The sequence below is a fragment of the Marmota monax genome, unplaced genomic scaffold (genome assembly GCF_021218885.2).
Source record: "Marmota monax isolate L192 unplaced genomic scaffold, Marmota_monax_Labrador192_F-V1.1 WCK01_AAM20220418_F8-fsc00080, whole genome shotgun sequence".
Taxonomy (NCBI): Eukaryota; Metazoa; Chordata; class Mammalia; order Rodentia; family Sciuridae; genus Marmota; species Marmota monax.
This window is the reverse complement of record NW_026694750.1, coordinates 4,534,470-4,559,099: the sequence shown is the minus strand read 5'-3', so window position 1 is coordinate 4,559,099 and position 24,630 is coordinate 4,534,470. Positions and strand designations below refer to the sequence as shown.

General features: G+C 38.8%; 1 protein-coding gene across 17 annotated transcripts in view; it reads left to right on the top strand.

Annotated features, from left to right (window-relative positions):
• The window catches only part of Camta1 (calmodulin binding transcription activator 1), a 767,538-nt gene that overhangs the window by 48,395 nt on the left and 694,513 nt on the right, over window positions 1-24,630 (top strand). For 2 of the 17 annotated variants that reach the window (XM_058572715.1, XM_058572714.1), the window contains exon 3: window positions 23,451-23,534. The exons of the other annotated variants lie outside the window; for them this stretch is intronic. The gene's annotated coding sequence lies outside the window, so the exon portion shown is untranslated. The remainder of the gene's footprint in view (window positions 1-23,450; window positions 23,535-24,630) is intronic. 17 annotated transcript variants of the gene reach the window in all.

Genomic DNA, 24,630 nt, shown 5'->3' with positions numbered 1-24,630 from the left:
CCATACCCAGGAAGGCAGAACACCCAAGTTAGTGCAGAGCCTTCCTTCCCTGGAGCAGCGTTCTCTAGAGGGGTAGGTGCTGGCCACATAAATATTTTATTCAACAACAACTGGTGTTGAGTAGTGAGTGTACTATACAGAATGTTAAAAACTCCCTGTGGAGCTTAAAGAGGCCAACCCCTCTTGCTCCTGGTCTGGTGCTTGCTCTCTTTGTGTTGTTGGTTCTCAACCATGGCTACGTGTTAGAATCAATCACTCAGACCAACCTAGTCGAAGTCATTTGGAGTCCTTGGGGTGGAGCCTAGATGTGTTTCTTTCTTTCTTTATTTTGGTGGTACTGGGGATTGAATTCAGGGCCTTGGGCATGCAAGGCAAGTGCTCTCCCACTGAACCCCAGCCCCAGTCCCAGCCCCAGGGGTGGGACTTCTGAAAACTCCCCAGGAGATTCTGAAGTACAGCCAGGTTGAGAACCATCACTTTAATCTTCTGTTGACTACTTTTAGAATTCTTCATTGTAATTAAACGAATTGTGATTAAAAATAAGCAAAAGGAAATCTGGAGGGGAGTATCAGTAATACACAAGTGGCCGTAACATCTGAATCAGTGGACACTTCTGAGTTTTTTAAGCAGTGTGTGACATTCAAAGCTTGGTATTCATAAAGGCAAAGGTTACCCATTTCTGTTTTTCTCTAGCCACCTTTATTCATTTTTCCTTTCTGAATATTTTAGGTTAATACAATGAAGTGTGTAACTCACGGAGGTTTTCCCCTCTTTTCTTCCCATACTTATTAGCCACTGTTTTCAGTTCATACTTTACAGTTCTTAGATGTCTGTCCACTTCCTGTCAGTCCTAAAACATGGTGGCAGTGAGCTTTACTGGTAAGTGGACATCCAGTATGGAAAGACATTTAAGTTTTATAAGATAAGCAGTTTCTGAGAATCTCAGTTCTTAGAAAACTTATGTTGTTGACTTTGTCAGGGAATGATCCAGAAAAATGACTTGAGAGGTTAACCCAAACCTGATGTAGGGCATTCTCAGAGAAGGAATTGATTATTAATGCCCTCATAATTTTTTCCTTGAGGTTATTTTATTTGTATGTGAGTAATTTTAACCATCCTCATTGTACATCTCTAAACTTGTACTTCTCTCTGACATTGACTTAACCCCACAATAACAGGAAATTCAGCATGATTTTTCAAATATTTCACAAGTATGTCATGATGGTTAATCTCACTTTGCTTTCTAACTTTCCAAAATAGTTGTTTTCCACATAGCCCACTCAATAATTTGTAATTTTCTCATTGTTGGATTGTTTCATATTAGTTTTTTTGGTGCCACTAAATTATCTTTGATTTTCTGTAAACGGATAGCAGTCTTAATGGTTGAGAGATCTGTATCATTTCATGTTTTCTTGAGGTTTTATCAGTAATTCAATTGACTCTTTAGTTGACTTTTTAAATTTTTGAAATGTAGGTTAGATATGTTACACATATGTGAATAAATTGTGTGTCATATATGTATATATGCATCCTGTATATATGTGGGTATCTGTGAGTGCTGTGAATGTATGGATCTTCTTAGGTATAGGTGGTAAGCACACTGGTGGAAGGCAACTCTTACACTAGTACACACAACGTGGTGTACAAGGTTTGAGTGTGTATGTTGCATCTGATGGCCTCCCCCTGTTGAATGCCCCTAAGTTATGCTGTGCTTACAAAATTTTATTTGCACTTTTTAAGGATGTTTTGGAGGATTCAGTGACTTAACAGGTGTAACACAAATAGACTCCTTATGAAACATGAGGTCGCTTGCCCAGGGCTGATATGTATAGTAAATAATAAGACACGAAGAATACTAACTATAATGGAAAAAGTTGATACACTGGATTACATGAAAAGCTCTTCTGTTTGCCAGAGACAGCAGTAAGTGAACGAAAAGTCAACTCATACAATGAGACTGGCCAACATAGGCCTATTCAGAATATTTTAAGAATTTCTATGTCAATATTAAGATAGACAGACAACCCAATTGAAAAGTGAACAAGAGACTTGAGCAGGCACTTCACAGATGGTCAATAAACACAGGGAAAGATGCTCAGCTTTTTTTGTCAACAAGGAAATGTAAAGTAAAACCACAGAAAGATGGCCATTGTACATCAGATGGCTAAAGTAAAAAAGACAACAGCAGATGTTGGCAAGGAGCAGAGCAGTGGTCATCCACATTTGTTTAACCACACTGGGAAACTAGAATTATCCATCAAAGTAGAAGATAGCATGCCACACATCTTAGCAATTCTACTTGTTACATATGTTACCCACAGAAATGTGTGTGTATGTGTACATGCACAAGAATGCTCTCTGGAGCATTATTCAAAATTCTCTAAAACAGGAGCAGCCCAAGTGCTTATCAACAACAGAATGGAAGATGAATTGTGATATGTTCATAAAATGTAAAACTATAAAACCATGAAAGTGAATGAACTAATGCTGTATTCAAGAAATGACTAACATCCACAGACATAATGTTGAAAGAAACCAGATGCTTAAAATTAAATATTGTTATATTCTGTGTACAAGTTTAAAGCAAGTTTGAAAACAGAATGAATTTATGGTGTTGGAATCATAAGTAGCTACCTTTGGAGAGTGGGGAGGATGTGGTAGTTGGGCTTCCTCAGTATTGGTAATGTTCTTTTTCTTGGTCATGGGCATACACACAGATACATGTCTGTAATAAAAAAAAAAAAAAAGGAATAGTTTTACAAAATGTGTGGTATCCAGTTCTGTTTTTCTAGAGTTGATAAAGTTGATGCTAAGCTGTTATTCAGGTGTCCGTCAGTCATTACTCTTTGAGGGAAGCAGAGTTCACTGGGAGTGTTGTAGCATAAAGGACCTATTTATTACAGGAACAAGAAGTTATGCAACTGTGGGAGAAGCTGGAAGTAACAGTCCAGAAGAAGAGAAGTGTAGAGTCAGAGAAAAGTCACTAAACTACCCACTTCCGAAGCACGAGCACGCATGGCCAAGTTAGAGCTCGCAAGAAGGTTGCTGAGGCCAGGCAGGAACACTGCTGGAGTGGGACCACACGGGGAGTCAGGTGAAGAAGCCTGTGAAGAGCAGCCGCTGATTTCATGGTGTGTTGCCCAGCTCTGGTGGGAGCTGGAGGTTGGGGGGCAGGCCCAGTGACTAAGGGAAGAACCATGGAAGGGCATGCACCGGGCTGAGGCTGGTAGCGCTGTAGCTCCACTTCTTTGGGAAGCAGTGGCTGGGTCAGTTCCATCTCTTCTTTCTGTTGCCACTTCCAGCTCTGCTGGCCCTGGAAAGTAGCTGAATCCCACTGTTTCCTTTTCAATCTTTTGCAGTTCCAGGGAAGGGCAGCCGGGAAATCCAGCCCAACCAAATCATGTGGGTTAGAAGGTGCCATAGTGATGGTTGCACAGTTCTGTGACTGTATGAAAAATACTGCTGAAGTGTGTGGACTTTATGTGAATTATATCTCAGTAAAACTGTTACTTGAAAACTACCCCAGGTTGAACTTTAAAGAAAAGCAAGGAAACAATTGGGACAAAAGTCAGGATGGTAATGGCCTGGGAAGGAGGGTGTGGAGAGGAGGGACTGTGAGCTGTCTTCTAAGGTTAGGAAATTCCCTTGAAGAGGGTTGGGGTTCCATAATTGTTGCTTCATTATCATGTAGTCCTCTGTAAGTGGAGTATTGCAGAAAACACAAGAAGACATTAATTTGTAGTTCAGTGATGGAAGGCAGTGAAATCAGTGCAGTTTATAAAGTTAGCGGGGCTCGGTAAGATGTGGCCCTCATTTTCTAACTTTGTAAAGGTTAGAAGATGTTAATGTGGCTGTAAGTGTTCTTCTTGAGGTACGGTTTTAGGGCAGCCGTTGCTTCTCATCAGCTTGGGTCTGTGTTACCCTATTCAGCTGTTCTTTGGAAAACTGGGGGCAGGAGCTGTGATCCACTTGTTAATCAGGTCTCCAGGTCTCCTGACAGTCCTAGTAAATTTTGAAAATAGGTCAGTGGGATACTTCTGTCACTTTCCACTGTATGTATTTGATTTTGAAATTCAAACTAAGATTTCTTTGTACTTAAAAGTGGGTTTTACAGATTATTCAGACTTTCATATCAGATCTGTTTTAGTTATCTGAGAAATCAGAACAGTCTCATCAACTGAAACTTATTGGAAAATGTCCTTATCTATTCTGCATTTACTGGAGCCACTTTTCATTTGAATGTTTGTTATGGCTCTTTTTATTCTCTTTGTAATGAGGAAGCAATTGCCCAAATAAAGATATGCAGCTTTCCTGCCTGAGGCTGTAGTTGTACCATAGTTTCAATGGATGTGAAGGTTTTTAGGAAGTTCAAAACCGAGACTGTCTTTGTATCATTTGTATGCAGAAATTAGATTTTTTTTTTTTTTTTTTTGCTGTAGTTAGGGAGACTTTTAGCTGCTTCTCTTGGTGTAGAACATACATACAATGTTTTTTGAATGCAATGAGTTTTTTGGGATAGATTATTTCTATGTGGATTAAATTTATGTCAGTCAAGCCTCCTTAATATTAGTTATGACACCACTGAACTATTGTAAATCTTTAGAGAATCAGTTGTTAGATAATGAGATTCTTAGGGGTATGATTTGAGTTAAGTGTCACTTTTCCTACTTTTTCCATTAAGAAATAATAACTTTTGGTGAATTTTCTAAACCAGTTTGTTGCTAAGCATTGGATCTGCTATTCTTTTTCATTCAGTGGTTGTTTTGAGTGCCCACTTATTCATGATACTTGCTAAAGCAGTAAGGCAGACCATATTCAGGGGCTCTGTCCATGGGAGTACAGCAGTGGGATTTTGCAGCAGAGGCAAACAACTGGGCATAACTTCAGAGACAGGACAAATGGGGATTTGTATCCAAGGAGCTGGACGGGAGTCAGTGGATAGAAAATTACTAAGAAGAAAGATAAGAGTAAGGGGGATTCTGGCTAAAATCATTTAATGGGATTTTTGCCAAAAGCAGGCCGAGATGATCAGACATAACCTCAGAGATGATAAGAGGTTGAAGAATCTGAACAGTTATCAGATATTGAGGGTGGGGCTCTGGCTAAACCATGCTGACAGGGTACTTGCTGACAGCCTGATTAGAGCGGATACCAAAGGTTAAAGTGCAGGTGAGAGGGGGGGTACAGGGAGCTTACCTAGATTTTTTTCAGGAGACACTCAAATATTTCCTCTGGCCTTGCGATAAGCTAGCCGTTCAGAGGTATGTAGAAGGTGTCCAGGATCTTATAGGTTAAATGGACATAAAGTTTGATTGCATTGTGGTGTTTTGGGAGTATGATAACTTACAGAGCATGTGTGAGCAGGATGAACTTGGGCACAGAGGCAGCACTGACAAAGTCTGCTTGAGCATACAAATGTAGGTAATAAAAAAAGGGCACTAGAGCTGTGTTTGGAATGTGATTAGGAGTTTGCTAGGCAGATAGAATCAGCAGGAAAACTCTAGGCTGATGGGAGTACATGTACAAAGGAATAGAAGGAAGAAATTTGACTTATTTGGGTAATTGGAGATGGCTGGCTGAGGGTTTGAGGCGAGGGGTGAATGAGTTGAGGTTAGAAAGATGGTAGTGAGATCACAGAAGCCCTGTCTGTAGTGTTGGGTTTACATTTTGCCTCATAGGTAACAGGGATTGTTTGAAAGATTTTAATCAGAAGAGTAATTGATCAGACTTTCATTTTACACAGTTACTCTGGGGTCAGTGTATAGAATGGCTTGGAGAGAGAAGCTGGCAGTTTGGTGAGGAATCCAAGTCAGAGTTAATCAATTAAGACCTGTTTTTAGGCAGTGGCAGTAGAGGAGGATCTGACTTGAAAGCTAAAATTAGTAGGATTTTAATGTGACCTCTTAAGATGTGGTGGCTATTGCCCTTTTCCTAAATTGAGAAAGTACAGATTAGCTAGAGAAAAGATGGATTTGAATCACTTATGTACTTAGTTAATAGAAATATGACTAAAAGGAGCAGTTAGAATTTGGGACTGATGTACCTTTTTAATAGATGAAGGGGAGGCAGAGAAAGGGCATTTTTGGGAAAATAGAAAACTTTCTAGAAAGGTAAAGGGCCCTTAGGAGAATAATTCTGTGACATTGTTTGGATGTGGTCTGTTTAGGTGTCTTCTAAGAAGATTAGAGTTGTTCCTGGGGAGGGGATTAATGGCAATTGAGTTCTTTCCATTTCTTTTGGGAGATTCTCCTTTTAGGCTGATAGGGATTTTAGGAATGCAAATGCCTTTAGCTTGAAATAATTTTTATACCACAGTAGTTGCTTCTTGATCCTTTCTTGGTGAAGGAGAGGAGAAATTACTGTGATTCTGACTTGAGTGATAGTGGTGCTATTGATAGTGAAGTACGCAAAGAAGAGCATGTTTCAGAAGTGTAAAAATTTTATTTGTATAATCGAACTTGGAGCACCTGTGGAACATACAGGTAGAGATACTAGGAAGTAATTAGATATAGATCTGGGAGCTCAAGAGAGAGCTCAAAGAAGCCGAGGGTATGGATGAAGTATACCTAGGAGAGTAGGAAGAGTGGGAAAAGAAAAAGGTTCTAGAGATGAACCAGAGGGGGTTGGAAAATGAGGGAGATGGGGAAAAATAAAAAAGAAATTGAGCTTATAAAGGAGACTGTAGGGAGAAATAGCTGAGGACAAAGAGAACTGGGAGAGTTATAGAAACCAAGGGGGGCGGGACAGGGTAGCAGGGAGAATAAGCAGTAGGGATCTACAAGGTCAGGTGCAGAGTAGAATTATATATGTTCAGAAAATATTTTTTGATTCAGTGTATAATAATGGTACAGTTTTGAGGAGGAAATGGAGGATTGTTTATTTAAATGAATTTGGAACAGTTGGCTTACCATTTTCCTTATGACAAAATACATCTAAAAATTAAATGTAAAAAATTGGAAGTGATAAAAAACTAGAAGAAAATATGGGCCAGTATGTAGGTGTCAGACTAGAATTCTGTACCCAGCAAAAATATTCTTTACCAGTGAGAACAAAATTATTACTTGTTTTGATCAACAAAATTTATTAACTGATAGAATAACAAAGAATCAGAGGGGTTAGAAAATCTTAGTAACATAATTAGTAAACGTGACCTAATTGAGATGTCATTTAGTAGTAGACTAGACAAAATGGAAGAGAGAGTATTTTGAAAAAAAGAAATATTCAAAACAAAATATGGGATATAACAAAACATGAAATAAATACTTTGTGCCTAATACAATAGACTATTCATTCTTCTCATATGCACAGAGAACATTTACCAAAATTGCTGATCCATAAAGCAAGCTTTAACAAATTTCAAGACTAAAATTAGACTGTCAAACTTAGTATAACGATAGGTTTGATATTTGGAAAATTGATCAGTATAAAACTTGCAGAAAATAACGTGATGATGTCAATAGATGCAATATTGCCACTGGTAAAATTCAACACTCATTAAACATGAAATAGCATATTATTATTAAAAGGTAACTTCCTTAATCTGGTGAAGGTTAGACTCAGAAAAAAGGTTAGATCTCTGGCATGCATCATGTTTAATGGTGAAAATGTTGAATGTTTTCCTTTAGAGGCTGGGGAAAAAATAAGTTATTTTTAATATCACCATTCCTGTTTATTAAAGGACATTCTACCTCATTAAATTATAAGACAAGAAAAATGGAGTATGGAAGTCAAAATAGAATAAATCTGATTTTATAGATGACACAATAGTGTATGCACAAAGACTAAAAATATATTCTTACAACTTATTTTAAATACTCACCAGACTGCAAAACTTAAAGTAACTTCAGACCCATTTTTATATGCCAGTGACAAATAGGAAATGTAATAAAATATATCAGTTGTAATAACATAAAAATCCATATTTTTCAGAAAAAGTTTATGTCTAAAGCAATAAACATTATTGAGAAATGTTAAAGAACTACAGAAGGGGATATACCATATTCATGGATTAGAAGACCCTATTGTAAAATGTTGATATGCCTAAAATTCATCTATGTACTCAGTATATCAATCAAAATGCCAGCAGATTGTGTGTGTGTGTGTGTGGGGGGGGTGTGTGTATGTGTGTGTGTGTGGAAATTAACAAATGGATACTAAAATGTACACGAAAATGTAAGCATCCAGGAATGGCTGAAAAAATTTTTGAAGGACAACAAAGTGAGCAGATTTATGTTTCAGGGTAGCAAGACTTATTATACAGCTATAGTAATACCATACTCTTGTATGGTTCTAGTAAAAGACTAGACAGACACACCAATTGAACAAAGTAGTCCAAAAAGAGACCTACATTTGTAGGGCACTTGATGTGTATTACTTAAGAGGCCCTGCAGTGTAGTCCACAAAGGATAGTCTCTGCAGTAAACGGTTTGTGGGGGCTGGGGACACAGCTCAGTGGTAGAACAGTTGCCTAGTATGTGCAAAGCCCTGGGTTTGATCCTCATCACCATCCATCAATCAATAAATAAAATTAAATAGAAAAAGAAAAAACATATTTGGTTAATTACATACATATGGGACAAACAAAAATGTCACAATGATACTTTTTTTTTGTGATGCTGGGGACTGAACCTAGGGCCTTCCTCATACTAGGCAAGCATACTACCATTGCATTGAGCCACATCCCCAGCCTAAATAAAACAAAAATATGAGACACCTACCTATGCCTGACAGATTTTTTTTCCCAAATTCATATCAGTCTGGATCCAGTTAGGAGGAAGAAACCAGTAAATTGAAAGAAAAGTTTAATATGAAGATACTAGTTAGAACAGGGAATTTAAGTTATAAGGGATTGGCTAATAAAAGGCAACAAGAACTCTATAGAAAGCAAGGATAGCAGATACATGGAGCAGCTGCTGCCTCTAGTGCTGAGATAGAGGGCCCCCTTCCCTCAGGACTGAGACAAGACTATACCCAGAAGACATGGTTCTGGTTTATTGTGTGGCAGACAAGTCCCTGGAGTGTCACACTGGTGGTGCTTGATGGGAATCTACTTCCGGATTTGGCAGAAGCCACTCTGCTGGGCTCCAGAGAAAAATGCTTCATGGGGAGGTATCCACTGTGGTACCTTGCTAAAACCACCCAGGTAGGATGCTGGGGAGCTGCTGGGCATTTCTGGCTGCAGTGTGCTACGGTCTCCAGAGGCCAGAACCACTGTGCATACTACAGAAGCTGGATGGTGGAGTAGCCACTCGGGGTGCAAGAGCTGGTTGCTGTGGAATAACACACTTACTGCAGAAAAACCTGGAAGGCTGTACATATCAAGATGCCAAGATGGTGCACACGTTTGTTTCTTTTTCTTATTGGCAAATAGGGTTATGATGATTTCTCCTCCCTTCCATATTAAATTCAGCATTTATTCAATAAAAGTCATTGCGTGTTTCTTCTGAGCTATACTGGATGCATGGGAATGGACAAAATTGACATTGCACTTACCTTTGCAGAGTTTGTGGTGTGGTCGAATAGCTATTCAGTTGAGCTTCTTCTTTGTGCTAGGTATTGTTCTGGTCCTTGGGGATGTATATCTTGGTGATCAAGACACTCTTGCCTTCAAAAGGAAATAGCTATCGAGCAGATAATCATATGAATAGCTGCATCTTAGGGAATCATCTAAAGGGACAGAAAGGGAAAATTCTGAATTGTCAGTTCAGAGATGAGAGATCAGGATGGGGCTGGAAGACCTTGCAGTGGGAAAGAGCTTGGCTCATTTGAAGAAGTGAGACTCAGGGAAATTTGAAAGTAGGGTGATGAAGACAGTGTCAGGAGAAAAGGCCCCAGTAGGGGCCAACTTGCTCTCAGCCTTAGGCCACCTTGGGAACCAGGGTAGGCCAATGAAGGTACCCCCTGTAGAGTTCTACAGTCAGAGCCCAATGGATTCTTTTTAGGTGTTTTTATTACCATCTTATGGTGTGCTGAGTGGTCAGTTGATTGGAGGCAAGACTGGCGATCTTGAGACCTTGCGCACATTTGCAGGAATCCAAGGATGCTCAATGATGGAGCTTGACATACATGGATTACTTGGGGATGGGGTTTGGAAATAGAATCAGACTTGGGGATGGATTGAATGTGGGCTAGGAGGGAGATGGAACTGTTGAGAATGACTTCCAGGTTTCTGGAATGTGAAGCCATTTTTCTCTGTACTTTTGAAACGAGTATAACTTACTTGTTGAGTTTAAAAAGTTAAAGAAACTTGAATTTGGAGATGAGGAAGGCTTTGGTAACTAAACAAAAATACAGTTACAGAGGGAGATAGAAAGTGAAGAAAAGGTGATGTTATAGATCTGCAAGTTCTTAGAGAAGCTGTAAGGTAGAAGGCTAATGTAAGGCTGTGGGACAGAGGGTGTCAGGTTTTGTTTTATAGATGGGGCAGATGTGAGCAACTTCTTTTGGGATGGAGAAACCATAGAGAGAAGAGAATTATCTGCGTTTCTTAACAGATAATTGAATGTCTGTATGCGAGGCAATATTCTAAGTCCTTGCAGTATAAACCACAACACATAGCCCCCTTTTCTGGGAGCCTAACTTGCAAAGTGGGGAGATGACAATAAATAAATAATCTGCCAAATGCATTATAAACAGAAAAAGAAATAAAGCCTGTTAATGGGGAGGTACAGGAGTGCTGAGGTGGGTGGACAGTGGGATGTGATTATATGCGGTGGGTGGCATTTATGGACTTGATGCCACTAGAATGTAAGATACAACAGGGAAGGGATTTTTGTTTTACTCACTGTTATCTCCAGAATTTAGAATGGTGCCTGACACATAGTGCTCAATAAATAATTGTTGTGTAAATCAATTGATTATATACTATCAAGGATGGGATGAAATGAGTTGTGGAATACAGTTGTGAATGAAGATGTAGGGATATAAGTACCCATATTCCCAATTCAAATTATAATTATCTTTGGATTCAGCTATTCAGTTGTATTTTGGATCCTTTGGTTATCTTTGTTTCATGGCTTTAGTTTGGCTTGCTGTATGTTTCTTAGGTATATTAATATAATTTACAAACCTTACTTATCCTTAGGCACATTACTGAAATGAGAAGTGACTGTTCTCAGTAATTTAAAAATAAAATTTGCACTATTATATTGGTTTATATATTGAAGATGTTTAATAACCTTTCTTGCTTTCAGCATTATGCTGCTTTAAATCGGTGTGTGTGTATGTATTGTGGTTGTTTTATGCCAACTAAAGAAACCAGTTTAGCTGGGTTTAAACTGCAGTGGTTGTATGTTAAACCAAGTCACACTCTCCTTGCTGTTCCTGTTTTGATCAGTCAGTTTGGCTGATCCCATAGCGAGTCTTTTCATCGAGTTTGCAAAGTTCAGCCTTATGACAGTGTTCTAGTTTGTTTGAAATCCTATAGCAGGCCAGTCCTCTCTGCTTTAGGCATGCATGAAGAAGACTGTCCTCTGTGTGCCAAGTCTCAGCTCTGTGTTGGGGATTCCAGTGCCATACATGACTTTGTTCTAGCTCAGGAAGCGCTGGCTTCTGGCAGCAGGGCTTGCCTTTGTCAAAAAGAATTGACACAGGTGTTTTAAGACCAGTCAAAGCTGGAAGTTCCCTTATGTTTCAAAGATTTCACATATTAATGAGGAAAAGGGAGCATACAAAACAACTATATCCTTTTTGCCATAGGTTGTCCTTTCTTAGAGAAATCACTTTATCTCTCTTGTAAAAGTGTATAAAATATACTTAATTATAAAAGTAATAAATGGTCATAGAAAAGATTCTAACAACATAGGAGTGTGGAGGTTAAAAAATGGAAAATTTTCTCTAAAATCGTACATTGTAGAAGATAACATTGTCATCAATTTGATTTATATTTGTATTAGTCAGTCTTTTTGTTACCATACAGAATACCCAAGTCTAGGAACTTTATAAAGTGAAGAGGTGTATTTAGCTCACAGTTTAGAAGGCTGAAAGTCTCAAGATTGAATGGCTCCATTGGTTCAACCTCTGGTGAGGGACTGATGGCTGATGGCTGGAGTGCATATGAGTGGGAGAGATCACATTGCCTAATAGGAAGGCAAGGTGGGTGGACTGGACCCAGGCCCTTAGAATAGCCCCCTTGTGACAACCAACCAGGGTCTCATGAGAAGTACCTTAACCCCTTCTGAGGGCATGCCCCAGTTGATCTAAGAAGCTTCTACTGGGCCCTACCCTGTTGAAGGTTCCACATCCCCTTCCAGTACCTCCATCCCTGGGACTAAAGCCTCTGACACGTATAGACTTTTGGGGCCACACTCAAACATATCCTTATCCGTATGGTAATATCCTTATTTGGATTTTAAAGATGCATATGTACATCATGTATGTGTGAGTAATATATATCTGCATGTAAGTATGTGTGAATGCAAGTACACACACATAGAAGAGGAATCATATACACGACTTAACTGTTTTCTTCTCCTAACAATTTATTATGGGCATTTTACATTTCAGTGAGTGTGTGTGTGTGTGTGTGTGTGTGTGTCTGTGTGTACGCTTGTGTGTGTGCATGATTGCATAACACAGTGTTCCATAAAGAATTAAGTCATCCCATATTTTGTTTTTATAAGTAGTGATGCACTTAACCTTCTGTTAACTGTTTTCGTGAGGGGGGGGTGTGGGGGGCTAATTGGGATTGGACCTAGGGACACTGTACCACTGATCTACACCTCCAGCCTTTTTAAATTTTATTTTCAGGTAGCGTTTTACTAAGTTACTGAGTCTGTCCTTGAACTTTCCATCCTCCTGCCTCAGTCTCCTCTGAGTAGCTGGGATTACAGGTGTGCACCACCTTGCCCAGCATGTTCACATATTTTTGCACACTTCACTGTTATTTTCTCAGAAGACAGAAGGGCTTGTCAAAGTGTAAACATTTGCCATGTAACCTTGTGAAAAGATACCAACTTGTATTCTCAGTTACCAAATACGAGCGTCCCATTTCCCCAGACCCTCACCAACACCAGGTGTTACTACCACTCTTAAATCTTTCTCAGTCTAACAGGTGAAAACTTATGTCTCTTTTTGATTTGCATTTCTTTGTATATTTCTGTGATCTAGCATGTTCTGACCATTTGTATTACTTTGTTCTTTATTCTTTTTAGTTATAGACAGTAGAATATATTTTGACATATACATACATGGAGTATAACTTCCCATTCTTGTGGTTGTACATGATGTAGAGTTACAGTGGTCAGATATTCATATTTGTGTTAATTTTTTTGATATCTTTTTTGAACTGTCTTTAGTCCTTTGTTCTTTTTTTTCTTGGTAGATTCTTTTCCCTTTTTCTGATTTCCGAATGTTTTTTTAAAAAAAATATATGTATAATTTTTCTCCTGTTAGTCATCTGTATTTGTCTTAATTTATTATTATTTTTTAACTTGATATATCCTCATGCCAGTTCGGTGACTCATGCACTCAACTTTGAATCTTCTAGCATTGGTAGCAAACTTAGGAAAGTCTTCCCCATACCACTAACTAGATGTTCTGTTTGCTTATTTGTTTAGAATTTTATCCTCAAGATGTTTAACAGCTAAATAATTTTTCAGATATATGGGCAGGGTGAAGTAGAGCTCTGGGTTTTCTCCAGAACACACACTTATTGTTGAATTGTTGATGTTTTATTGCTGACTTAAAATGCCATCTTTAGGGCTGGGGTTGTATGGCTTAGTGGTAGAGTAGTTGCTTAGCATGTGTGAAAATCTGGGTTCGATTCTCTGCTCTGCATATAAATAAATGAATAAAATTTTAAAAATTATAGCATCTAAAAATATTTTTTAAAAAATTCCACCTTTATCATGCTCAGTTTTTACAGTTACATGGTTCTTGATAGCAGGACTCTGCTCAGCAATCCATTTGTTCTGTGCCTCTATCAGTAGTACATATTTTTCCTTTCCTTACATATTAATTTACTTATTCCCACATATTGTAAAGAGAACATTACTGCTTCTCTTCCCATCTTAAATATCTTCTCAGAAAACAGGAGTGTGACTTTACAGTACACATTCATTTGTGTGAATTGTCTCTGTACTAATTTCAATAAGTTGAGGTCATACAATCTTTCAGAAGTTGTGGGTTGAAGGGCTGGGGTTGTGGCTGAGCCTAGAGCGCTCACCTTGCAGGTGCGAGGCCCTGGGTTCAGTCCTCAACACCACATTAAATAAATAACTAAATAAAATAAAGGTATTAAAAAATTAAAAAAAGAAGTTGTGGGTTGATAAAAATGTAAATAGAGCAACTGTCTTTGCTGTGGAAGATGGAATTGAAATAATCCTTACCTGTATTTCTCTAGCCATCACTTCCTAGCCTTTCTCATACCTTAGGATACATCAAGAATAAATATATTTTCAGGGCCACTGGGTAGATGGAGGAGTGCTCTGGGTGTGGTCTGGATGGCCTGTCCCCTCACAGGGGACCAGGGATCAACACCTGCAACCCATTCTTTATGTGCTGCAGGTGATTAGGAAGTATTCAGGAAGTGCTGCTCTAGGCTGATGTACTCCCACTTCAAAATTTTTGTAGGTCTTGACAGTTTGATAATGATTTAATATTTGGAGAGCCAGATTTCTCTAAAAATGTTTTTATTGGGGGTTGGGGTTATAGCTCAGTGGTAGAGCACTTGCCTCGCACATGTGAGGCACTAGGTTCAATATTCAGCACCACATAAAAACAAACAAACAAAGATATTGTGTCCATTTAAACATTTAATAAATGTTTTTATTGTGGTGAGGTATATGCAATAGAAAATTGACGCTCTCAGTGATTTTTTACTTGTACAGTTTAACAGTGTTTTTAAACACATTTACATTATTTTGTGACCATCACCACTGTTCAGCTCAGAACGTTATCTTCCCAAGCTACAGCTTTGTCCTTATCAAACGCTAATTCCCCACACCACTCTCCTAGCAATTACTGTCTACTGTCCATGTACAAATCTGACTACTCCAGGGTCCTCAGAACGTGGAGTCACACAGCATTCATTCATTCATTTGACTGGCCTCTTTTATCATGGTGTCTTTAAGGTTCATCCATGTTGTAGCATGTGACAGAACTTCCTTTCTTTTAAAGGCTGAATAATATTCCATTATGTATAGACCATTATGTTTATGCATTCATCCAATAATGAACACTTGAGTTGCTTCTACCTTTGGATATTTTTTTTTTTAAAATATTTATTTATTTATTTTTGTTTTCGGCGGACACAACATCTTTGTTTGTATGTGGTGCTGAGGATCGAACCCGGGCCGCACACATGCCAGGCGAGCGCACTACCTCTTGAGCCACATCCCCAGCCCACCTTTGGATATTTTGAATAACGCTACTGTGAACATGGTTGGGCAAATATGAGAGCCAGACTTTGTGCAGAGCCAGACTTTCCTCAGGGCTTGATCCTAGACTTTTCTTTCTGTGACCATTAAATGTGGATATTTCTCAGGAATTAGACCAAGGCCCTTCTCCTCTTCCCCCTTGGTTTTCTAAAAGTGAAGCAAAGAGATTTTGTCAGTCTCATCTTGTACATGAACAATATGACCTTATTTTTTTTTTTTAAAGAGGACAAAGCAACAAGAACAATGAATTACACTATTTTTAAAGGGTTTAACCCCCCCCCCAGCTTTATGAGATATAATTGGCAAATAAAAATTATGTACATTCAAGGTTCACAGTGTAATGGTTTGATTTATATATATATATGTGTGTGTGTGTGTGTGTATTGCATAATGATGAACCATTAACACATGCTTCACCACTCATGTGGCATGTGTGGGAGGAGGCAAGACCCTTGAAACCTGCTGCTTAGCACATTTCAAGTAAGTAGAGCAGCATTATTAACCATAGTCACCATGCTGTGTGTTGGGGCCCAGAACTTACTCATCTTACAACTGAAAGTACATCCCCTTTGACCAGCATTTCCCATTTCCTCCAGCCCCATCCCCTGTCGACTCCCGTTCTGCTCTCTGTCTTGGGAGAGTACTTCAGCCTCCCAAGTGCTCAAGTCATATCCTGAGAATCACTTTTAAAACAAACCTTCTAATTTGGGGTACTTTTAGAGTCACTGCAAAGTTGCAAAAATTTTGTGGACCCTAGTTGCTCTGTTAAAATTGCTATGGCTTGTTTGTCACCACCAGTGAACCAATGTGGATATATTATTATAAACTGAACTCCAGAGGAAATTCAAATTTCCTTTGTTTTTCCCTAATGTCCTTTTCTTTTCCAGGATCCCACCCAGGATGCCATATTATATCTAGTTTTCATATGTTTTTAAGTTCCATTATACTGTCAGTTTCTCAGACTTTCCTTTTTATTATTGACCTTGACAGGAGAGGTATTTTATACGATGTTCTTCAATTTGGGTTTGTCTGCTCTTTCTGTCATCATTAGACTCGGATTATGGGTTTTTGGAAGGAAGACCACATCACATCAAGGGTTCCTGTTCTCAGTGTGACTTACTACTGGTGATGTAAACTTTGGTCACTTGGCTGAGGTACTATTTATCAGGTTTCTTCACTGTAAAGTTACCATTTTTCTCCCCAAAAGAGGTCATTTTAGAAACTTTCCCTGTTTTAATCTGTACTGAATCTAAACCACTTTACACTGTATCTTTTTCCCAAGTAAGTTTCCATTCTGTTCACATCACTCTGTTTAAGCGCCACTCCTGTCTAGGCAGCAGTGGCCTGTGCCCTGGCTGCTTTGAGAGTGCCCCTGGCCATGTGTCTCCTCTACTCTGGCCTCCTCCCACTTTGGTCTGTACCCAGAATGGTCTTTCAGAAATGCTCTTTTCTCAAACTTGTGAATAACTCCTATTGTGCTTCAGATGCCATTCCTGCTCCTCAACAGTCAGGGCCTGTGTGACGTAGTCTGTCTCCTCTCTAGCTTCTGGCAAAGTACCTCTCACTTTGTTTACTGTCCCAGACGCTGGTTTCCCACCCTGAATTACTTCAGCACTCTCTGCAACACAGTGTGGTCCTTCCTGCTTAGATTGATGGGCACCCACCACCTGTGTTCCTCTAGTCTCAGCCTGACTGCTACTTACTCTTTCTCCATAAGCCAGCCCTAGGGTGGAGTTGCCGGCCTGTCTTGCTGTGTGTTTCTGTACTTCTTCCCTGTACCTGTCGTGTTTTGAATCAACTTCCATGCTAAGGTAGACCAGTGGAGACTTTCTCTGTTCTTTGCTGTGTATCCATCCCTGTTACCCGATAACTGAGCTTGCTGTGGAATAGGTGCTTAATAAATATTTTTAAATGGGTTAATTTTGTCTTTTGAATGGAATACAAATACTCTTTGATATTAGCATGCAAGTATGCAGACAAGTTCTCAAATAGATGTCTCTTAGTCAATTGATTTAATACCCTGGGTGTTCTTTTAAATGCCTTGTGCAGGGTGCATCGATAGGTACAGTAAGGAATGGAGTGGTGTGTGTTCAGCCTGTGCTACTCTTAAGTAACCGTCTGTTTATTCGGTCATTCTCTACTTCAGCACTCACGAATCAGACTCTATAGTACCCTTTGCAGATTGTGGGACCTGAGTGTGTGAGCCTTTGGGGCCTGGGGGAGAACCTGCAGGCCAACCCCTCACTGTTCCATTAGTGGAATAAGACCAATCTGAACAGATCCAGTTTGAATTCAGCTCTGTCAGTTTTAAGACTTACAGTACAGTCTTGAGCTTGTCTGCAAAAAAAAAAAAAAAAAAAAAAAAAAGAGACAGGAATATCTTCCTTGTAACCTGTGGAAGGACTCAGATAAGAAAAGGAATGTTTGATGATCAGCATCACAGAGCTAATGTCCTTGCTTTTAGCTAAGCACCCTGCCAAACAGTCCATATTAATACTTTTTGTTAAATCTCACAGCAGCCCTATAGATAGGGATGTTATTATTTTCATGTTCTAAATGAAGAAAAAGACTTATTTGGAAAACCCAATAATTTGTCCAAGATCATGAAAGGAATAAAAGGTAGAGCTATTGCTGTGTATGATTTTTAAAGCCCAGAATGGACTCCTTATATCCTCCAGCCATGCCATCTTTAAGTGTAGCTTTGCTAGTTGGGGTTTTGAAGACTTTTCAGTCTTCTATTGGCATTTGAAGTCTTTAAGTCTTAGGAGGGAGAACCTTGTTACAGCTTGAATTTTAATTCACATTGTAGCAACTTTGATATCTGTAACTGGTTGCCTGACATTGTATGTTTGTGGGTCCTGGAGGACTGGGTTGGACCTACCTCGGCAGTATTTCTAAAATGAGGGTTGTGACTCCTGGTCAGATTTACCTGGGGGGATTTACAGAAATGTAATTTCCTTGGGTGCTTCTTTGATGTCCTAAATTGTAATCTCCTCCTGGGAGGATATGGGAAACTACAAGTGACACTATCTAGATAGGCGATTCTTATTTAGTCTGAAGCATGAGAATCAGTGACTAGAAGAAATGAGAAATGTCAGAGGATTCTTTCATTGTCTCAAGTTACAGGAAGACAAGAAGCAGCTCAGGTGCAGTAGCTCCATGGGTTTCCCTGTGCATCTCTTGGCATTCTCTGCATGGGCAGCCACAGCATAGTGATGCGGTTCTAACTGTGCAGGGGGAAGGCACATCCCTGGCATGAGCTCCTGTCTGCTGTTCTTATTCTTACACAACTTTATTGAGGAGCAGTTGGCATACAATAAGTTACACATTCTTTTTTTAAAATGAAGTTTTTATTTTTGATTGACAGAGTAACTGCAGTGTGATAGGGTATAGTGTGATGTTTCAGTTCACATGTATGATGTGTAATGATCAGGTCGGGGTTTTTGACATATCCATTAACTCATTCACTCATTCACTCATTCATTCATTCATTCATTCATTGTGTTTTGTGTTGGGAATATCCCAAATCCTCTTCATTAGCTATTTGGAAACGTACAGTTGTCATAACCGTAGTTATCCTATGGTGTTATAGAACATTATAGAATACTAGAAGTTATTCCTTTTATCCACCTGCCTTCTGCACCTGTTAACCAGCCCTCCTCTTCATATCCTTCGAAGGCTCTAGTAATCAGTATTCTACATCTGCTTTTTTATGATGTCAGCTTTTTAGCTTCTATAAAAGTGAGAACATGTTTTATTTGTCTTTCTATTAAACTGCACATTCCTGCGTCTGCCTTATAAGGTAGACACTGCATGAGGTCCCCACACCATGATGGTGAGCACATGCATCAGTCAGAAGTGTCAATCAGAAGAAATGGAAGCATTTCTGTCTTGCAGGCCCTTCTTCCCACTCTCTTTATTCTTTGTGAAATCTTTGAAACTGCTATGGGGAAAAAGTTTCCTTGTTGAGGGTAAAATGGTAGGTAGGAACGTATTGTGGTTTCAGTTTTTGTTTTCTTTTTGAGGAATATAGTGGAAATAATATGATGATTACAGGTGTAGGTTACCATATCATTTATAGAAAGTTTTGAGAAACCGACAAGTATTCTAGACCATTTCTGAAAAGTTTGACAGGAAATGTACTTTTTGGAGGGTTGAGAAAGTGGCGGAGATGTGACTGTTGGTGGCAGGGGAGAGGAGTGACTGGTGGGTGCCATGTGGATGGGGGTTGCACATGAGAACCAAAGGCTGGTTTTCTTTGGGTTTTCATTGTATGGCATTTATTCTACATGGGAAAAACTAACATAAATCACAACATGATATGGAATAGAAATATAATCCTCACTTAACTGGAGAATATATTTAGCTCAAGTGCATTTTACATTTTATTGAATGGCATGATTTATTTATGATATTTATAGATTAAAAATAAAATTTGCCCCATCACTATAACTGGCTTTGGGTTGGGTGTTTCTTTAGTTGCTGAATACTCTTGCTGAAGTTAGGTGTCTTTTTTTTGGGGGGGGGGGGGTAAGTACCAGGGATTGAACCCAGGCGCACTTAACTGAGCCATATCTCCAGCCCTTTGTATATTTTCTTTAGAGACATGGTCATGCTAAGTTGCTGAGGCTGGTTTTGAATTTGAGCTCCTCCTGCCTCAGCCTCCCGAGCTGCTGGGATTACAGGTGTGCATTGCTGTGTCCAGTACCGAAGTTAGTTTCTACTGCAGAAAGCATTATATAATGTCATTGAGTTAATAGCTGTTTTTTTTTTTTTTTTAAAGAATTGGTAAAATGTGTGGGATTCAACTGTCACCTAGTTTCTTTTACTCTTTGAATTTCTTTACTATATTTTTATTTATTTCCAGTTTTTCCATGTATTTATTTTGAAGGAATATGCTTGAGGTAAAAATGGGAGCATTTCTGTCATAATTTAACCTTCTTAGGAATATCATTTTTGCTCTGTGTCTGAGAGTTGAAACAATTCTTCGTACTTTATAGATGACATTCCCTCCTCACCTCTACGGCTAAATCAGTCAGTCAGTCAATCAAAACCAAAATGTAATGGAGAGTACACATCTCAGTTCCAGGTGGCGCTCATTGTGGGTGAGAATTCCCTGGAGAAAGACCCTTTGCTGGAGCACTAGTGACTTGATGTTCCATCAGAAGGGGCTCGGTGTGTTTCTTCTTTTAGGCTGGTAGCTCATGAGTGTGGTGGCACAGAGTCATTTCCAGGTTTAGACTAGCATGTATACTGTGCTTACACCCATAGGTTTTGGGGATTAGGTTGGGGCTTTTGAGTCCTTTCTCTCTTTAATTCAGTTACTAGTTACAGAAAGAGACTAGCTATAATTGTAACAAGTCTACCCGAGGTTGACTATCCTTCTGTACCTCTCCTTATGAAAATATCCTGCAGGTTGACTGTTTGGGGGTTTGCTTTGGATTAATGATCACCTTTCAGTCTGTTAGTATTAATTCAGTTCATTCAGTCATTAACTGGCCGTGGCCATAGGAAATGGGACGCTGCTGGATAGGGAAGATGGGTCATTCTAGTTCATGAGCCACTGCTGTCTGGGGCCTGGGAAGGAGGCTGGAAGGAGGTTCCACAGAGAGAATACCTTGAATCCAATTTAGGACCAGGGCTAACCTCTTGGGCTGTGTTGGGGGAAGCTACTTAGGTCCAGTCACCTTTAAGAATTCAGAGCAGAACTGTCAATTTAACAGTGTCCAGGGCTAATAGGCAGGTGTCAACCATAATAGCTGCTTACTGCATTGTTCCTGTGGGAAAAATATATGTGAGTTTCCCATACCTCCTTTGTAAGTGGACTGGCTCTGAGAATTGGCTCTTCTTGCTATTGTGGGGGAGGGCAGGATGTGGCAGTTAGCTACTGGCTGGGGTTGTGTTGCCCCTGAGAGTTTCCAGCCGCTTTTTGCTTGCTTACTTGTATTGTAGGGTCCTTGTGAGGACCACGGTGAACTGCTTACTGCCCTTACCTTCCCTTACCCAATCACAAACTCATTTGGAAAACATTCCTAAGATCCTTCATTGATGTTTTGTTTTTAAATCAGCTAAAACATTTTTAATTTTGGCACAATTTCCTTCAAAGGTAGTTTGTCAGAACTGCTAAATATTTAGGTGGAAAGATGGACTCAGTTCCATGGAATCATTTGTGGGAATTCTGTTGGTTGTAATATTCAGGTGCCGAGGAACAATTCCTGACTACCTGGAGGTGGGGGCATCCTCTGGCAGTTGGTGTCTGGCACTTCTGGCAGGGATTAACTGGTAGAAAGTTTAGGGCACCATTTTTTTTTTTTTTTTTTTTTGGGTGAGTTAGTGAATTCTAATCATAACTTAGAACACTTTTTAAAGTCATCCATAAATACTTCATTGTCTTTATTGTCAAGAGATTATTTTAAAAATACAGATTTTGGAAATGAATATTGCCCATGGAGCTCTTTGTTCTGACTAGGCTTGTTGCTTTTCCTTACTAATAGATATTAGGAAAACAAAACTTGACTGGCTTCTTGCCTTTTGTTAGAAACATGCTGAAATGGTCTAAATAATGATGCTACTAAAACAACGTATGCATTGTTTTGATGGGTATTGATTCCTTCTGTAGTGTTCAGAATTGCTTGCATGCCTCCCAGCAACAAATGCATATGTGACTGTGTGAGAGGAGCATTCCAGAAAAATGGAATGCTGCTTTACTTTTCAGTAGCTGTGCAACTTAAAGGGAAAAAGTCATGTTTTTAGAAATGCGGCCTTAAGGCACTAACCCACTTATATCCAGTGCATGAAGCTCTGCAAGTTATTTTAACACAACCTGATCAGAGGGAACAAAAATCTGGCATTTATAGTTTGTTTGTTTATTGATTGCCATAAGTCATTAGAAAGAATATCCTGTTCCTTTTAATAAAATCCTCTTGGACAGTTAAGTGTTATATTGTGGGGCAGAGCTGACCTGGGAGAATGTAGGTAGAAATGGCAAATGGGGATTTATGAAAGAATTGTAACCAAGTTAAGGTCCTTTTGCTAGTTGTGCTTCACCTGCTCTCCTGTGTGGCAGGATGTAATGTGTGTTGCTTCTTAGAACTTGCTGTCCAGTACACAGAAGTTTGGATTCTGAAATCAGGGAATGTAGCCTCTCAAGCTTAGTTTTCAGAGATGAAATGCTGAAGATGATCTTAGTAGTAGGCTCAACTGTTCGTGTTATTTACTAGTGAAATGAATATTGAAATTGTTTACTGTAACAGTTAATTGTTACACTGTTAACAGTTAACTTACTGTTGCTGAAAGTTAAGCAAACGTGTTGTGACTTAGGTGTTAGCTACATTTTCAAAACAAAATTTAGCTCTTTTCTTTTTAAAAACATAAATTAGTTTGTTAATGGGGAAAGAGTAACATTTGTTGAAAAATTAAGTCACTTGCTTTTTTCCCTTTTGTAGATCTTCGTGTCAAGCCTGTATTAACTCCTTGTAATTCCAGTAGGACTAGCAAGTTATTTTGCTTAAAATGTCTTTTTTCCCCCCTGTGCAGTGAAAGTCGAATGTGAGAACAGATCTTAATAGATATAGTTACACAGTTTATTTTATCATGTATCACTTTATTGCTATCTTCTAGAACATTGTTATACTAAATGTTCCAATAATGGAAATTTTATGCAGCTACTTCAAATGAAAGAAATTTGCAAAAACTCAATTTTGGAACTCATTCCTTGAGGAGAGGGAAAAAACTCACCATGCTGTGACCAAATTAGATTTCTGATATGTTGGCAACTTATCAAACACTGTCATTTCCAGAAAACAGGGTGTGGGTTCCCACTGAAATATCACTATTTCCCAATCAATGTCAATTTGAGATATTTTGAGTTTTAATATGATTCAATGGCCAAATGTTTACAAAGTTGTTGTTGGTAACAGGTAATTAAAAATTGGTTTTGTACCTAAATGAAAATGGCTTTATGTGGAATCAGGAATGACCATGTTCAATTACCAGGGAGTCGTCTTTTCAAGAGCTTGATTTAAAATTCTCAGAGATATTAGTTGTACTTACTGGAGCTCCTTTGTTTTGCAGAGATCATGATGCAGCCGTCCTTTTGGATTTCTTTTTAATAATGTGTGACCCTTCACCTTTGATCCCCTGACCTGCATTACCTTGGTAACCATTTCATTTTTTAATTTAATTTCATTTTTAATTTTGGTGTACAAGCTGTAACATTTCATCTCTCAAAGTGTAGCACGCTGATTTCCTCAGATAGAGATACCCCTTTGAGCGATAAATTTGCAAAATGCTGTCTTCATTTTTTGTATTAAAATTCATTTCAGTTTTATAAAATAAAATGTAATCTGTGTTTTCATCCTTTTAAAATTTAAGTTTAGTGAGTGCATTCCCCCATACAGGATAGTTCCTCTTCTACCAGTGTTTTGCGGAAGCTGAATTAAGTGACATTCATATGTAATGCACACCCCCCTTACCCCCACTCCACTGCCACTCCCTGTCATTCCCCTGCTGTCACCACACAGCCCTGCCATTGCAGGATGATGACTTGTTTTCCCTTCAGAATAGTAGCAACTTGAATTTGTTAGTCTTAGCAGCCAGGTTCTGCACCCTCAGGTTATATTTTGTATTCTCAAATATTGTGGGGAGGGAAAGCTTAGAGTTTTATTTTTAATTTCATTTAAGGGCTGGAAGAATGTAAGCTATTTTCATTACCAGTGTTTGCCTTTCCCACCTCCTTTAATGTTTTATTTCTTTGAGACCTAAATTAAGGAAAAGTCACAGTTTTAATTTGACCAAAAAATGTGGTTTTGTCTATGCTGAAACTTTATCAGTGAGCTCTGCTGGTCCCTATATCAGATTGATTTTTGCCATTTGTTCTTATTTCATGATTGCTTTTCAAATAATGTATTTTTATTGTACTCTTCTTCTTTTCAGAAAATTCTTAAAAGCAAAACAAACCAAAACCAAAAGTCAAACTTGAGTTAATTCTTTGAACTGGCAAAATACTCCAAGAAATTGTATTCTTAAAAAAAAAAAAAAAAAAAAAAGCTGCGGACTCTCTTGCATGGCCCAGTGAAGCACAGATGATTTTTTAAGTGTCTCATTATTTTATTCTCTAACATTTAATGCTGATGTTTTAATTGCACACAGCTGAAGCTGCTAAATGAGTACTGAAATAGATTTAAGTCCTCTCTGAGCTTTGTTGATACCTATAAAAGTTTATATCATTCATTAGAACCACAAATTAAAATTA